Source organism: Pseudophryne corroboree, chromosome 11 (assembly GCF_028390025.1).
Source record: "Pseudophryne corroboree isolate aPseCor3 chromosome 11, aPseCor3.hap2, whole genome shotgun sequence".
In the NCBI taxonomy this organism is placed as follows: domain Eukaryota; kingdom Metazoa; phylum Chordata; class Amphibia; order Anura; family Myobatrachidae; genus Pseudophryne; species Pseudophryne corroboree.
Genome location: NC_086454.1, coordinates 132702064 through 132716579, shown reverse-complemented (window position 1 = coordinate 132716579; position 14516 = coordinate 132702064). Strand labels below are relative to the sequence as shown.

Genomic DNA, 14516 nt, shown 5'->3' with positions numbered 1-14516 from the left:
GAACTACCGCACTGTACTGTGTCTGCTGCTAATATAGACTGGTTGATAAAGAGATAGTATACTACTAATATTATATATACTGGTGGTCAGGTCACTGGTCACTAGTCACACTGGCAGTGGCACTCCTGCAGCAAAAGTGTGCACTGTTTAATTTTAATATAATATTATGTACTCCTGGCTCCTGCTATAACCTATAACTGGCACTGCAGTAGTGCTCCCCAGTCTCCCCCACAATTATAAGCTGTGTGAGCTGAGCAGTCAGACAGATATATAATATATATAGATGATGCAGCACACTGGCCTGAGCCTGAGCAGTGCACACAGATATGGTATGTGACTGACTGAGTCACTGTGTGTATCGCTTTTTTCAGGCAGAGAACGGATATATTAAATAAACTGCACTGTGTGTCTGGTGGTCACTCACTATATAATATATTATGTACTCCTGGCTCCTGCTATAACCTATAACTGGCACTGCAGTAGTGCTCCCCAGTCTCCCCCACAATTATAAGCTGTGTGAGCTGAGCAGTCAGACAGATATATATAATATTATATATAGATAGATAATAGATGATGCAGCACACTGGCCTGAGCCTGAGCAGTGCACACAGATATGGTATGTGACTGAGTCACTGTGTGCTGTGTATCGCTTTTTTCAGGCAGAGAACGGATTATAAAGTAAACTGCACTGTCCTCACTAGTAAACTCTCTCCACTCAGTCTCTACACTTCTACAGTAACAGTACTCCTCCTAGTCAGCTCCAGTAAATCTCTCTCAGTCTCTTATAATCTAAATGGAGAGGACGCCAGCCACGTCCTCTCCCTATCAATCTCAATGCACGTGTGAAAATGGCGGCGACGCGCGGCTCCTTATATAGAATCCGAGTCTCGCGATAGAATCCGAGCCTCGCGAGAATCCGACAGCGTCATGATGACGTTCGGGCGCGCTCGGGTTAACCGAGCAAGGCGGGAAGATCCGAGTCGCTCGGACCCGTGAAAAAAAACATGAAGTTCTGGCGGGTTCGGATTCAGAGAAACCGAACCCGCTCATCTCTAGTGTGTACATGTGTTTAGGGCAGACTAGATGGGCCAAGTGGTCTTACTTGTCGTCAGTTTCTGTTTGTGACAGGAAGAATGCTGAAAAAAGTTCAGCTCCATAGACTATAGGAATGTGCTAGTTGGAACCACCGTACACTTGGAGACATTTATCCAGTAGCTAAACCTGTGGATTCAGTAAGACATACCAGTGGCCGGGATGCTGGCCGTCAGTATACAGACAATGGCATCCCGGCTGTCAGTATGCCAGCAGCAAGGCGAGTGCAAAGAGTCCCCTTGCTGGCTTGCTGCACTCTCCACAGGATCTATTCCCATTCTATGGGTGTCGTGGACACCCATAGAGTGGGAATAGGCCCTGTTAGCTGGTGAAAAGATTGACACAAAACAGTTAGAAACAAATTTTTTTTTTTTTTTTTGGGGGGGGGAGGCTGTTTTATTACCGCAAACAAGCCACATTAGTGTACCACGTTTGCTCGCCATGCTTTGGGTAAGGTGTCTCTCGACGCTCCCGCTGCGCTCGGCACATGTTACTATTCCCAATCGTAGCCCACGTGAATGGTAAAGTATAAAAAAAAAAAAAACTTGCGTCGACAATTGTCATGTTGACCTTTTGACCCTGTTGACCTTTTACATGTCTACCATTAGTGGTTGACCTATTGACTGTAGATCATTTTAGTGTAGAGCTATAGACCGGATACTGGACCCAGCAGTGTCCCTGGATATGTGGACCCAGTAGTGTACCTGGGTACGTGGCCCCTGCAACATAACTGGGTACGCGGCCCCTGCAGTAAACCTGAATATACAGCCCTTCAGTATACCTGAATACATATCACCAGCAGTGTACTTGGATATGTGGACCCATCAGTGTGCCTGGATATGTGGACCCATCAGTGTACCTGGATATGTGGACCCAGCAGCGTACCTGGATATGTGGACCCAGCAGCGTACCTGGATATGCAAACACATCACTGTACCTGGACATGTGGATCCATTAGTGTACCTGAATACATTTCCCTAGCAGCGTACCTGGATACGTGGACCCAGCAGCATACTTAGATATGTGGACCCAGCAGCGTACCTAGATATGTGGACCCAGCAGCGTACCTAGATATGTGGACCCGGCAGCGTACCTTGATATGTGGACCTGGCAGCGTACCTAGATATGTGGACCCAGCAGCGTACCTGGATATGTGGACCCAACAGTTTACCTGGATATGTGGACCCAGCAGCTTACCTCGATAGGTGGACCCAGCAGCGTACCTACTGTAGATCTGTGGACCCAGCAGTGTACCTATGTATGCATCCCCTGAGTGTACCTGAATACATAATCCCAGCAGATATCTGGATTCATGTGCTCAAGAGTGTACCCAGATACAGTACATGTGCCCAGCAGTGTACCTTGATATACTATACGGCCTTAGCAGTGTACTTAAATACATATCCTCAACAGTGTACCTGTATTCATGGATCCAGCAGTATATACCTAAATACATATTCCCAGAAGTGTACCTAAATACATATCCCCAACAGTATACCTCTATACGTTGCTCCAGCAGTCTACTTAAATAAGTGGACCCTGCAGTATACCTGGTTACACCCCCAGCAGTATAACTGAATACAGATCCCCAACAGTGTACCTGGATATGTGGACCCAGCACTATACCTGGATACATATCCCCAACAGTGTACCTGAATACGTGGACCCAGCAGCGTACCTGGATACGTGGACCCAGCAGCGTACCTGGATACGTGGACCCAGCAGCGTACCTGGATACGTGGACCCAGCAGCGTACCTGAATACGTGGACCCAGCAGCGTACCTGGATACGTGGACCCAGCAGCGTACCTGGATACGTGGACCCAGCAGCGTTCCTGGATACGTGGATCCAGCAGCGTACCTGGATACGTGGACCCAGCAGCGTACCTAGATATGTGGATCCGGCAGCGTACCTAGATACGTGGACCCGGCAGCATACCTGGATACGTGGACCCAGCAGCGTACCTGGATACGTGGACCCGGCAGCATACCTGGATATGTGGACCCAGCAGCGTACCTGGATATGTGGACCCAGCAGCTTACCTCGATATGTGGACCCCGCAGCGTACCTGGATATGTGGACCCAGCAGCTTACCTCGATATGTAGACCCCGCAGCGTACCTACTGTAGATCTGTGGACCCAGCAGTGTACCTATGTATGCATCCCCTGAGTGTACCTGAATACATAATCCCAGCAGATATCTGGATTCATGTGCTCAAGAGTGTACCCAGATACAGTACATGTGCCCAGCAGTGTACCTTGATATACTGTACGGCCTTAGCAGTGTACCTAAATACATATCTTCAACAGTGTACCTGTATTCATGGATCCAGCAGTATACCTAAATACATATTCTCAGAAGTGTATCTAAATACATATCCCCAACAGTATACCTGTATACGTTGCCCCAGCAGTCTACCTAAATAAGTGGACCCTGCAGTATACCTGGATACACCCCCAGCAGTATAACTGGATATCTGGACCCAGCAGTGTACCTGGATAAATATCCCCAACAGTGTACCTGGATATGTGGACCCAGCAGCATACCTGGATACGTGGACCCAGCAGTGTACCTGGATATGTGGACCCAGCAGTGTACCTGGGTACGTGGCTCCTGCAACATAACTGGGTACGCGGCCCCTGCAGTAAACCTGGATATGCAGCCCTTCAGTATATCTGAATACATATCACCAGCAGTGTACTTGGATATGTGGACCCATCAGTGTACCTGGATATGTGGACCCAGCAGTGTACCTGGATATGTGGACCCATCAGTGTACCTGGATACGTGGACCCAGCAGCGTACCTGGGTTTCTGGACCCAGCAGTGTACCTGGATATGTGGACCCAGCAGCGTACCTGGATATGTGGACCCAGCAGTGTACCTGGATATGTGGACCCAGCAGCGTACCTGGATATGTGGACCCAGCAGCGTACCTGGATATGCAAACACATCAGTGTACCTGGATATGTGGATCCATTAGTGTACCTGAATACATATCCCTAGCAGCGTACCTGGATACGTGGATCCAGCAGCGTACTTAGATATGTGGACCCAACAGCGTACCTAGATATGTGGACCCAACAGCATACCTAGATATGTGGACCCGGCAGCGTACCTAGATATGTGGACCCGGCAGCGTACATAGATATGTAGACCCAGCAGCGTACCTTGATATGTGGACCCAACAGCTAACCTGGATATGTGGACCCAGCAGCTTACCTCGATATGTGGACCCAGCAGCGTACCTACTGTAGATCTGTGGACCCAGCAGTGTACCTGGATATGTGGACCCAGCAGCGTACCTGGATATGCAAACACATCAGTGTACCTGGACATGTGGATCCATTAGTGTACCTGAATACATATCCCTAGCAGCGTATCTGGATACGTGGATCCAGCAGCGTACTTAGATATGTGGACCCAACAGCGTACCTAGATATGTGGACCCAGCAGCATACCTAGATATGTGGACCCGGCAGCGTATCTAGATATGTGGACCCGGCAGCGTACCTAGATATGTGGACCCAACAGCTTACCTGGATATGTGGACCCAGCAGCTTACCTCGATATGTGGACCCCGCAGCGTACCTACTGTAGATCTGTGGACCCAGCAGTGTACCTATGTATGCATCCCCTGAGTGTACCTGAATACATAATCCCAGCAGATATCTGGATTCATGTGCTCAAGAGTGTACCCAGATACAGTACATGTGCCCAGCAGTGTACCTTGATATACTGTACGGCCTTAGCAGTGTACCTAAATACATATCTTCAACAGTGTACCTGTATTCATGGATCCAGCAGTATACCTAAATACATATTCTCAGAAGTGTATCTAAATACATATCCTCAACAGTGTACCTGTATTCATGGATCCAGCAGTATATACCTAAATACATATTCCCAGAAGTGTACCTAAATACATATCCCCAACAGTATACCTCTATACGTTGCTCCAGCAGTCTACTTAAATAAGAGAACCCTGCAGTATACCTGGTTACACCCCCAGCAGTATAACTGAATACAGATCCCCAGCAGTGTATCTGGATATGTGGACCCAGCCAGTGGCGTGCGGTGAGGTCAGTAGCTGGTGAGGCACTGCAGCTTGGGAGGCTCAGTTGCTCGTGCGGTGAGATAGGGGAGTGGGGATATGGTCCCACATGTCTGCTGTAAATACACACTGTCCAAATAAAGTTGTTATGCCAAATGCTATAGCAAATGCACATCCCACTCATTTTTGGGGTAAATCAGTCATTGACGTTAGTAAACAGACGTGCTGGTATGTAAAATTAAAGTAGAGAGGAGAAATAGCGGGAGACAGGAGAGCAGGAGAGAGGAGGAATAGTGGAGACGGGAGAGAGGAGGAAGAGTGGGAGGGGTAGAGAGGAGGAATAGTGGGAGAGGTAGAGAGGAGGAATAGCGGGAGACAGGAGAGCAGGAGAGAGGAGGAATAGTGGAGACGGGAGAGAGGAGGAAGAGTGGGAGAGGTAGAGAGGAGGAATAGTGGGAGAGGTAGAGAGGAGGAATAGTGGAGACGGGAGAGAGGAGGAAGAGTGGGAGTGGTAGAGGTGAGGAATAGTGGGAGAGGTAGAGAGGAGGATAGTGGGAGATGGGAGAGGTAGAGAGGAGGAATAGTGGAGACGGGAGAGGTAGAGAGGAGGAATAGTGGGAGATGGGAGAGGTAGAGAGGAGGAATAGTGGGAGATGGGAGAGGTAGAGAGGAGGATAGTGGGAGATGGGAGAGGTAGAGAGGAGGAATAGTGGGAGATGGGAGAGGTAGAGAGGAGGAATAGCGGGATATGGGAGAGGTAGAGAGGAGGAATAGTGGGAGATGGGAGAGGTAGAGAGGAGGAATAGTGGAATATGGGAGAGGTGGACTAGTGGGAGATGTGAGAGGTAGAGAGGAGGAATAGTGGGAGAGGTAGAGAGGAGGATAGTGGGAGATGGGAGAGGTAGAGAGGAGGAATAGTGGGAGATGGGAGAGGAGGAATAGTGGGAGATGGGAGAGGTAGAGAGGAGGAATAGTGGGAGAGGTAGAGAGGAGGATAGTGGGAGATGGGAGAGGTAGAGAGGAGGAATAGTGGGAGATGGGAGAGGTAGAGAGGAGGAATAGTGGGAGATGGAAGAGGTAGAGAGGAGGAATAGTGGGAGATGGGAGAGGTAGAGAGGAGGAATAGTGGGAGATGGGAGAGGTAGAGAGGAGGAGTAGTGGGAGATGGGAGAGGTAGAGAGGAGGAATAGTGGGAGATGGGAGAGGTAGAGAGGAGGAATAGTGGGAGATGGGAGAGGTAGAGAGGAGGAATAGTGGGAGATGGGAGAGGTAGAGAGGAGGAATAGTGGGAGATGGGAGAGGTAGAGAGGAGGAATAGTGGGAGATGGGAGAGGTAGAGAGGAGGAATAGTGGGAGAGGTAGAGAGGAGGATAGTGGGAGATGGGAGAGGTAGAGAGGAGGAATAGTGGGAGATGGGAGAGGTAGAGAGGAGGAATAGTGGGAGATGGGAGAGGTAGAGAGGAGGAATAGTGGGAGATGGGAGAGGTAGAGAGGAGGAATAGTGGGAGACGGGAGAGGTAGAGAGGAGGAATAGTGGGAGAGGTAGAGAGGAGGATAGTGGGAGATGGGAGAGGTAGAGAGGAGGAATAGTGGGAAATGGGAGAGGTAGAGAGGAGGAATAGTGGGAGAGGTAGAGAGGAGGAATAGTGGGAGATGGGAGAGGTAGAGAGGAGGAATAGTGGGAGAGGTAGAGAGGAGGATAGTGGGAGATGGGAGAGGTAGAGAGGAGGAATAGTGGGAGATGGGAGAGGTAGAGAGGAGGAATAGTGGGAGATGGGAGAGGTAGAGAGGAGGAATAGTGGGAGATGGGAGAGGTAGAGAGGAGGAATAGTGGGAGATGGGAGAGGTAGAGAGAAGGAGTAGTGGGAGATGGAGGAGGAATAGTGGGAGAGGTAGAGGAGAAATAGTGGGGGACGGGAGAGCAGGAGAAGGCAGCACCAGGAGAGCTGTAATGCCACTCTCAACTCCTCAGCTCCTTGTCCCAATGTGTCACCAAATATGTTGCTGTGCAAAGTGACGTCATGACACAGCCAAATTCTACAAAATCCGCACACACAGAACACATCGCCAGGAGGTGTATCTCCTGCTTGACTGGACCAGACTGTCAGATGACCAATGTGGCCCTGCTGGTAGACATAGGTGATAGGGCAATGGTCACAGGGCAATTATGCCCACTCTGCAGAATACTATGTGGGTATATAGGACAGGCCCTGCTGCAGCAGCTGGGATGGGGGCTGCAGGATACATGGATTGTCGGCACTCTCAGGCACTAACACTGCTGCCTCTCCATCTATGGGCTGCTGATGCTCAGTGATAAATTGCTAAGGGTGGGCTGCCTGATCACCGAGTCGACACTGTAAGCTACATGCACCATGGAGGACCCTGTGGCACCCAGGCCGCTGTCGCAGATGGTGTCCTCACTGTGGGGGGTCAGGCTGCCGCCCTCAGGGTCCCTATCATATTCTGTCTACGGCTCCCTGGAGTTGTGTTCTAGTTTAATGACATTGAAGTGGGAAGCGCGAAAATAAACATGGCAGGCATGATTTGCAGGGTACATGGGGCAGTGGGACAAGGGAGGATGGCCTCTGTGAAGCCATGTGCCATCTTGAAAGGCCAGGCCAGCTGGAGCACCCCATCACAGCCGCTGTCATTGTAACAGGCAGGGGAGGGCAAAGTGTGCACACACAGTAACAACTTACATAAACACACTGTAGAGGGCCAGAAGCTAGTGCCTTACCTGTCAGTGCCCCCTGTTGTGATGTGGAGGATCATGCCCTCAGCCACCATCTTCATTCTGACGGAGCAGCAGTCAGCCAGCAGCCTGGGCTGGGCTAGAAGAGTATGGAGCAGAGCCCCCAGGCATGGGAGTAGACTGAGTGCCGAGCACATTCATCCCCACACAACCTGCTTTAAATCCGACACTGGTGCTGCGGCTGAAGTCTGATGCTAAGAGCCGGAGGACTCCTGCCTACCCGCTGTCTCTGATCCCCAGCGGCCTGCTGCAGACTGGGGGAGCTGGGATCTCAGAGCCGGGGCACATCTGCCCCAGGGAGGCTGAGAGGCTGCTGCTGCTTCTGTGCTCCGGGTCACTGGGGGAGTACAACGCAGACATCCCGGCACCCATCGCTGTCCTCTTCTGTCACCGCAGGTATGTCAGTTGCATGTGAGAGGAGAGGGAATCGCGGCCGTTCTTCCCCCTCAGGTCGGACATCACTTGGCAGCGCTATGCGTTACTGGGGGACAGGCAGGCGCATAGTTAAATAATGTAAATAATAATAATTAGTGCCCCCCCCCCCCCCCTGCCCCGCTGGCCCCGGAATCGGCCAATCACATCAGATCAGTGACAGGGGCGTGCTTGCATGATAAGGGCTGTCAGCACGCCCCTGTCAAAGCGGCACTTCTGGAGGTGCCGCTTACAGGGTTTTTTTTCAATGGGCTATGACTGACCGATACCTGGCCCCGCCCCCCGCTTCCAGCCCTTCATCACTGACAGCAGGAGGCACCGAGAGCGGTGCCTCCAAAACACATTGACACTGAATTTTACTTGGTAAAAAATGATTAACATAATACAAAGGCTAAAGCAGATACTTATGGCACAGAATATGTGTCATAAGTATCTTCTTTGTATTATTTGAATCACTGATGACAGGGGAGGCACTGCCTCCCCTGCCTCCCCTGACTGCACGTCCCTGGACCCAGCACAATACCTGGATACATATCCCCAACAGTGTACCTGGATACGTGGACCCAGCAGCGTACCTGGATATGTGGACCCAGCAGCGTACCTGGATACGTGGACCCAGCAGTGTACCTGGATATCTGGCCCCAGCAGTGTACCTGGATATGTGGACCCAGCAGCATACCTGGATACGTGGACCCAGCAGTGTACCTGGATACGTGGACCCAGCAGTGTACCTGGATATCTGGCCCCAGCAGTGTACCTGGATATGTGGACCCAGCAGCATACCTGGATACGTGGACCCAGCAGTGTACCTGGATACGTGGACCCAGCAGTGTACCTGGATATCTGGCCCCAGCAGTGTACCTGGATATGTGGACCCAGCAGCATACCTGGATACGTGGACCCAGCAGTGTACCTGGATACGTGGACCCAGCAGTGTACCTGGATATCTGGCCCCAGCAGTGTACCTGGATATGTGGACCCAGCAGTGTACCTGGATACGTGGACCCAGCAGTGTACCTGGATACGTGGACCCAGCAGTGTACCTGGATATCTGGCCCCAGCAGTGTACCTGGATATGTGGACCCAGCAGCATACCTGGATACGTGGACCCAGCAGTGTACCTGGATACGTGGACCCAGCAGTGTACCTGGATATCTGGCCCCAGCAGTGTACCTGGATATGTGGACCCAGCAGCATACCTGGATACGTGGACCCAGCAGTGTACCTGGATACGTGGACCCAGCAGTGTACCTGGATATCTGGCCCCAGCAGTGTACCTGGATATGTGGACCCAGCAGTGTACCTGGATATCTGGCCCCAGTAGTGTACCTGGATATGTGGACCCAGCAGTGTACCTGGATATCTGGCCCCAGTAGTGTACCTGGATATCTGGCCCCAGCAGTGTACCTGGATACATATCCCCTGAATGTGTACCTGGATATGTGGACCCAGCACTATACCTGGATACATATCCCCAGCAGTGTACCTGGGTTTCTGGACCCAGCAGTGGGTAAGGGTAAGGAGTAAGGTTAATTCCTTCAATTTAAAATGACGTTATTATGGTGCTCGGGATCAGGGCCGGATCTAGACCTTGTGGCGCCCAGGGTGAAAATATAGGGGTGTGGCTTCACGGAGAAGGGGCGTGGTCAGTTATGCCCCCTGTAGCTGTGCCCCCTGTAGCTGTGCCCACAGTTGTATTGCCCCCAGTAAAGTGCCCCCTGTAGAGTTGTGCCCCCTAGTTGCACCGCATACAAAAAAAAATAAGAATTTACTTACCGATAATTCTATTTCTCATAGTCCGTAGTGGATGCTGGGGACTCCGAAAGGACCATGGGGAATAGCGGCTCCGCAGGAGACTGGGGGAATAGCGGGCTCCGAAGGAGGCTGGGCACTCTAGAAAGATTTATGACTACCTGGTGTGCACTGGCTCCTCCCACTATGACCCTCCTCCAAGCCTCAGTTAGGACACTGTGCCCGGACGAGCAGACATAATAAGGAAGGATTTAGAATCCCGGGTAAGACTCTTACCAGCCACACCAATCACACCGTACAACTCGTGATACTATATCCAGTTTGACAGTATGAAAACAACTGAGCCTAGTGTAGCCCAGTAAAAAATAAATAAATAAATGTTGCCTGAGGATTACAATATGTATATATATATATATCCCTATATACTAACTATTTAATTCCTGAGTAAATGTATGAAATATGCATTATTCTATTTAATGCCGTTGTAAATATATGAACTATATGTAAATTGGTTAATGCAACCCTTGTCATGTATATATATATATTGAAGGGTTGATGGTGGGGAGCAGTGAGGGTGAACTGTGCAGCTTTTAATTGGTGATGTGGTACTGTGGCACGAGCTGGACTCCAGAGAAGCTTCCAGGAGCTCTCGTGCTGCTCATTCTTATGCCCGGATTGAGAGAGCCGTTGAACCCAGCTCGTGAAGGAAGCGGGAGAGAGAGCCGCGAGGACGGGTGCCTGAGGAGAGACGGAGGGAGAGGAACGACGAAGGGGCAGTGAATGCTACCTGGAGTGACTGACGCACCTGAATTGATCCGGAGTTTGGAGTGAAGGACTCCGGTGTGCGTATCGGTTGCTCCGGTGGCGTGTGGAGAACTGTCCGAGTGGCCATAACAGTAGTGAGCAGCAGTGTGACTTGAAGCGGCTGTTCCCGCTTGACGGAGCGGAGGAGGAGGCTGGTGACGGAAGGAGACGCTGGCGGCGTCATCGATGAGGTACCCGGAGTATACTCCCTCCCGGCTGGGCGGATCATAGGCGGCTCTATACAATATACCATCCCCAAAGAGGGAGGTATGATGACAGAACCAGAGTACCAGATATATTACTGATGAGCCGGTAACAGCCATTCCCCTGTAGTGTTCTCTTCAGCAATTCAGCCCAGAGTCAGTCCTGTCATTGACTATTAAACTAAGGATAATAACTGCCTCAGCATTGTCAGGGACAATTAGTACTGTACTCAGATGTGCCTCAGCCCTCCTCATCATTATCATAGATACGCAGTATAATACACATATAATGCCCTCAGTGTATTCAACTCAGTGTTTATGTTATAGACTTTTAACGCACCTTGTACTGAGGAAATAAACGGTGTGACTGCCCACATTTATCAGCACTATATTACCCAGTATTACTGGATACCCAACGCTGCAATAGTTCGGTCAGAACTAGTCGGACTATTCATTCAGTCTGTCAGTAGTTTCGCCAGTGGAATAGCACCATGGTAATTCATTAGCAATCATCACATTCTGAGGAAATTATTGCTTGATTCGCAGCTTCAGTAATAAGTTACTACAGGGACGCAGATATATGTATAATTAGCATCCAATACTAAAACCCGGAGTATATGAGTTCCCGTACCAAGCACTCTGAAAGTCTACACTACCCTCGTTATGTTATTATATGCTCCGAACTGTCTCCTAATGGAATATCTCTTTCCGAGCTTTTCTCTAACCAAAGTAATTGGGGGAGAAAGATCCTAAAGTGGTTCTGTATCACCTCCAAGGGAGATATAGATATTTTGAGAAAGTCCTATGCCCCAGTTGTGTGAGCCAGTGTGGAATAACGAGTAGAATAGTTCATATTAATCATCTTGACTATTATAATAAAGGTGGTAACCCCAACATAGCCATCTTGCATTTATAGATACGCCTGTGCATGTAATATTAAACTGCTAATACATAATCTGTGGGCTCTCAATAGGCATTTGATACCTCCCGAACAGTATCCTTGTATAATCCTGACAAGGACTATCCTGGAAAAGTTACAAAATGGGGTTCATGTAGATGGAAATCTCGTATAAAGGTACAATAATCACCAGTCCAGTGATTATTTAGCTAAGAAGACCTCAGGAATACAAAAGAAAAAAAAAACTGGGCCCCAACAGTGCACCAACGACATCCAACTGGTATACCCAACGCTTAAGCTTCATACTGTATTGGGACTGATAATATTATAGTCAATTTAGTGATAATCTATATGATGACCCTAGTTAAATTAATTTGTTGTATGGTATAGTATATAATATTCCATGTATATTACTATATGTTGGTAAATTATATTATTGTTTTGCGAGTAATGATTCCAATTGCCCATAAACATTAGTACGGTACCCTGAACTTAAATTTAAGAAGTGTTTATTCTGTGAAGAAAGGAAATGAGAAAGTAATAAAGTTCTACTACTAAATACTTACCGTTTAAGGGGATGATTTGTCTCAGTCATCTGAAGATCAGAACCTGAAAAACACAAGAATATATAACAGGTAAATACAACATCTTAACTACCCCCCCCCCCCCGAGACTGTAAATATATCACTACGTGTCTCAGCTTTCCCAAGCAAGCCTGGGGTGGATCTATCATTGCTTGGGTGGAGGCACTCTGTCATATGTATTAAGTAACCCCTGGAGGTGAAAAAAGGGTTACATTTGGAGGCACTGCTGAGATCCCAAGATTCAGTGGTTGATATCGAAACTATACATTATGGAAGAAATTACCAACGCCGATATCTATAGGTGGTGTAAAGAAAAGGGCGTGGAACCCTTATGCAGCTTTGGGCTGGTTGGAAAACTTTCATTAGCCAGTGATGATGCAGTCATTCGGGCTGTGGTGCAATTATATGGGATTAGTCAACCATGTACTGTTGATCGATGGAAAGGACAAGAGGGAGAAACTTTCGCCATTTTACTTAGTAATAGACTTCCTTTGGATAACACATTACTACCCAGTATGGTGGTGGTTGAAGATGTCCCTGGGCGAAAAGTTCAACTATTATGGCCGGAAAGTATGGAAGAAGCAGCCACACCAGGAGACGAGATGGGAAATGATACCACGGCAGCAGGAGACTGTTTTCATATCCATAGTGGGGAGGATCTGACAGAGAATGTGGACGAATCTACTGGGAAAGGAGTGGAAACAATGATGAATAAAATGGTTAGTCAGATGGAGAGATTACATTATGAAGGGGGATATAGAAGACTCAGGATTTTCTCGGGTATTTCCCCTGTGCCTGCGGGTGAAGAAACCTACGATACTTGGAGAGAGGCAGCCATTCAACACTCTGAAGAGTGGCAATGTCCCGAGCATATCAAAAGACAACGTATAGTGGAAAGTCTCCGGGGACCCGCTATGAGGGTGATTCAAGCCACAAGGAGGAGTAAATCTACAGCTACTCTGAAGGATTATCTAGAGGCTTTGGATTTTTCCTATGGCACCATGGAGGATGTAGGGGATTTGATGTCAAGATTACATCGCACCTATCAGGAACCGGGGGAGACTCTAACTCAATATATTTATAGAGTGGATAGATTGATTTACCAAATTGTAGAGAAAGGGGGGATCGATAAGGAGGCGGTAGATGAAAACAGAATGCGACAGGTTCTGAAAGGAGCTCTCACTCTTAATCCAGTTGCACAAAGACTACGGTGTACCCGGCGGTCAGGATCAGCACCAAGTCTCACCGAACTTGTGAAGGAGGTCAAGTTAGAAGAAGTCCAAATCGAGAATCGAGACAAGACTATTAAAAGAGTCAAAGCTATCCTACCTGCTATCCCTGCCCCCACCTCCTCTGTTATGGATGATCGATTGATTAAATTGTTGGAAGATCAAAATAAAAAAATAGACCAATTGATTGCGTTACAGAGTACAGCTTCATCAAGGCCATACTGGTCATCGGACTCAAACCGAGGACGGACAAGGGGAAGTGGTAGTCGTGGGAATATGCTTTGTTATAATTGTGGACAACCAGGACATAGATCCTTTGAATGCTCCGTGAGTGGTATGGAAAGGAATGGAAGAATGTCGTTTTACCACCGGTCCAGAGATGAGCAGATGGAAAACCCCAACGGGAGTACTGTGAACCCCTCACAGGCTCCCCAACAATAAATGTTCATGCTATGGGGAGTGCCCAGTGGTCTGATGCTATTCCAGACAGTCTCATGGGACATGCACCATTAATGAAAGCTTTGATAAATGGACAGGAATGTATGGTGTTGTTGGACAGTGGGTCACAAGTGTCCATTGTATTTGAAACATGGTACCGGGAGAATCTGTCAACTGTTCCCATTCAAGCTCTTAGCGGTCTTACAGTATGGGGCCTCAGTGAACAGAAGTATCCGTATTTGGGGTACATAGTTACACAACTTACTTTGGAACCTGGA

At 48.8% G+C, this 14516-nt stretch overlaps 1 long non-coding RNA gene across 1 annotated transcript in view; it reads right to left on the bottom strand.

Moving 5' to 3' along the window:
- The window catches only part of LOC134970015 (uncharacterized), a 35320-nt gene that overhangs the window by 11021 nt on the left and 9783 nt on the right, over positions 1-14516 (bottom strand). Inside the window, exon 3 of the long non-coding RNA XR_010189615.1 lies at positions 12554-12596. This is a non-coding gene — a long non-coding RNA (uncharacterized LOC134970015). The remainder of the gene's footprint in view (positions 1-12553; positions 12597-14516) is intronic.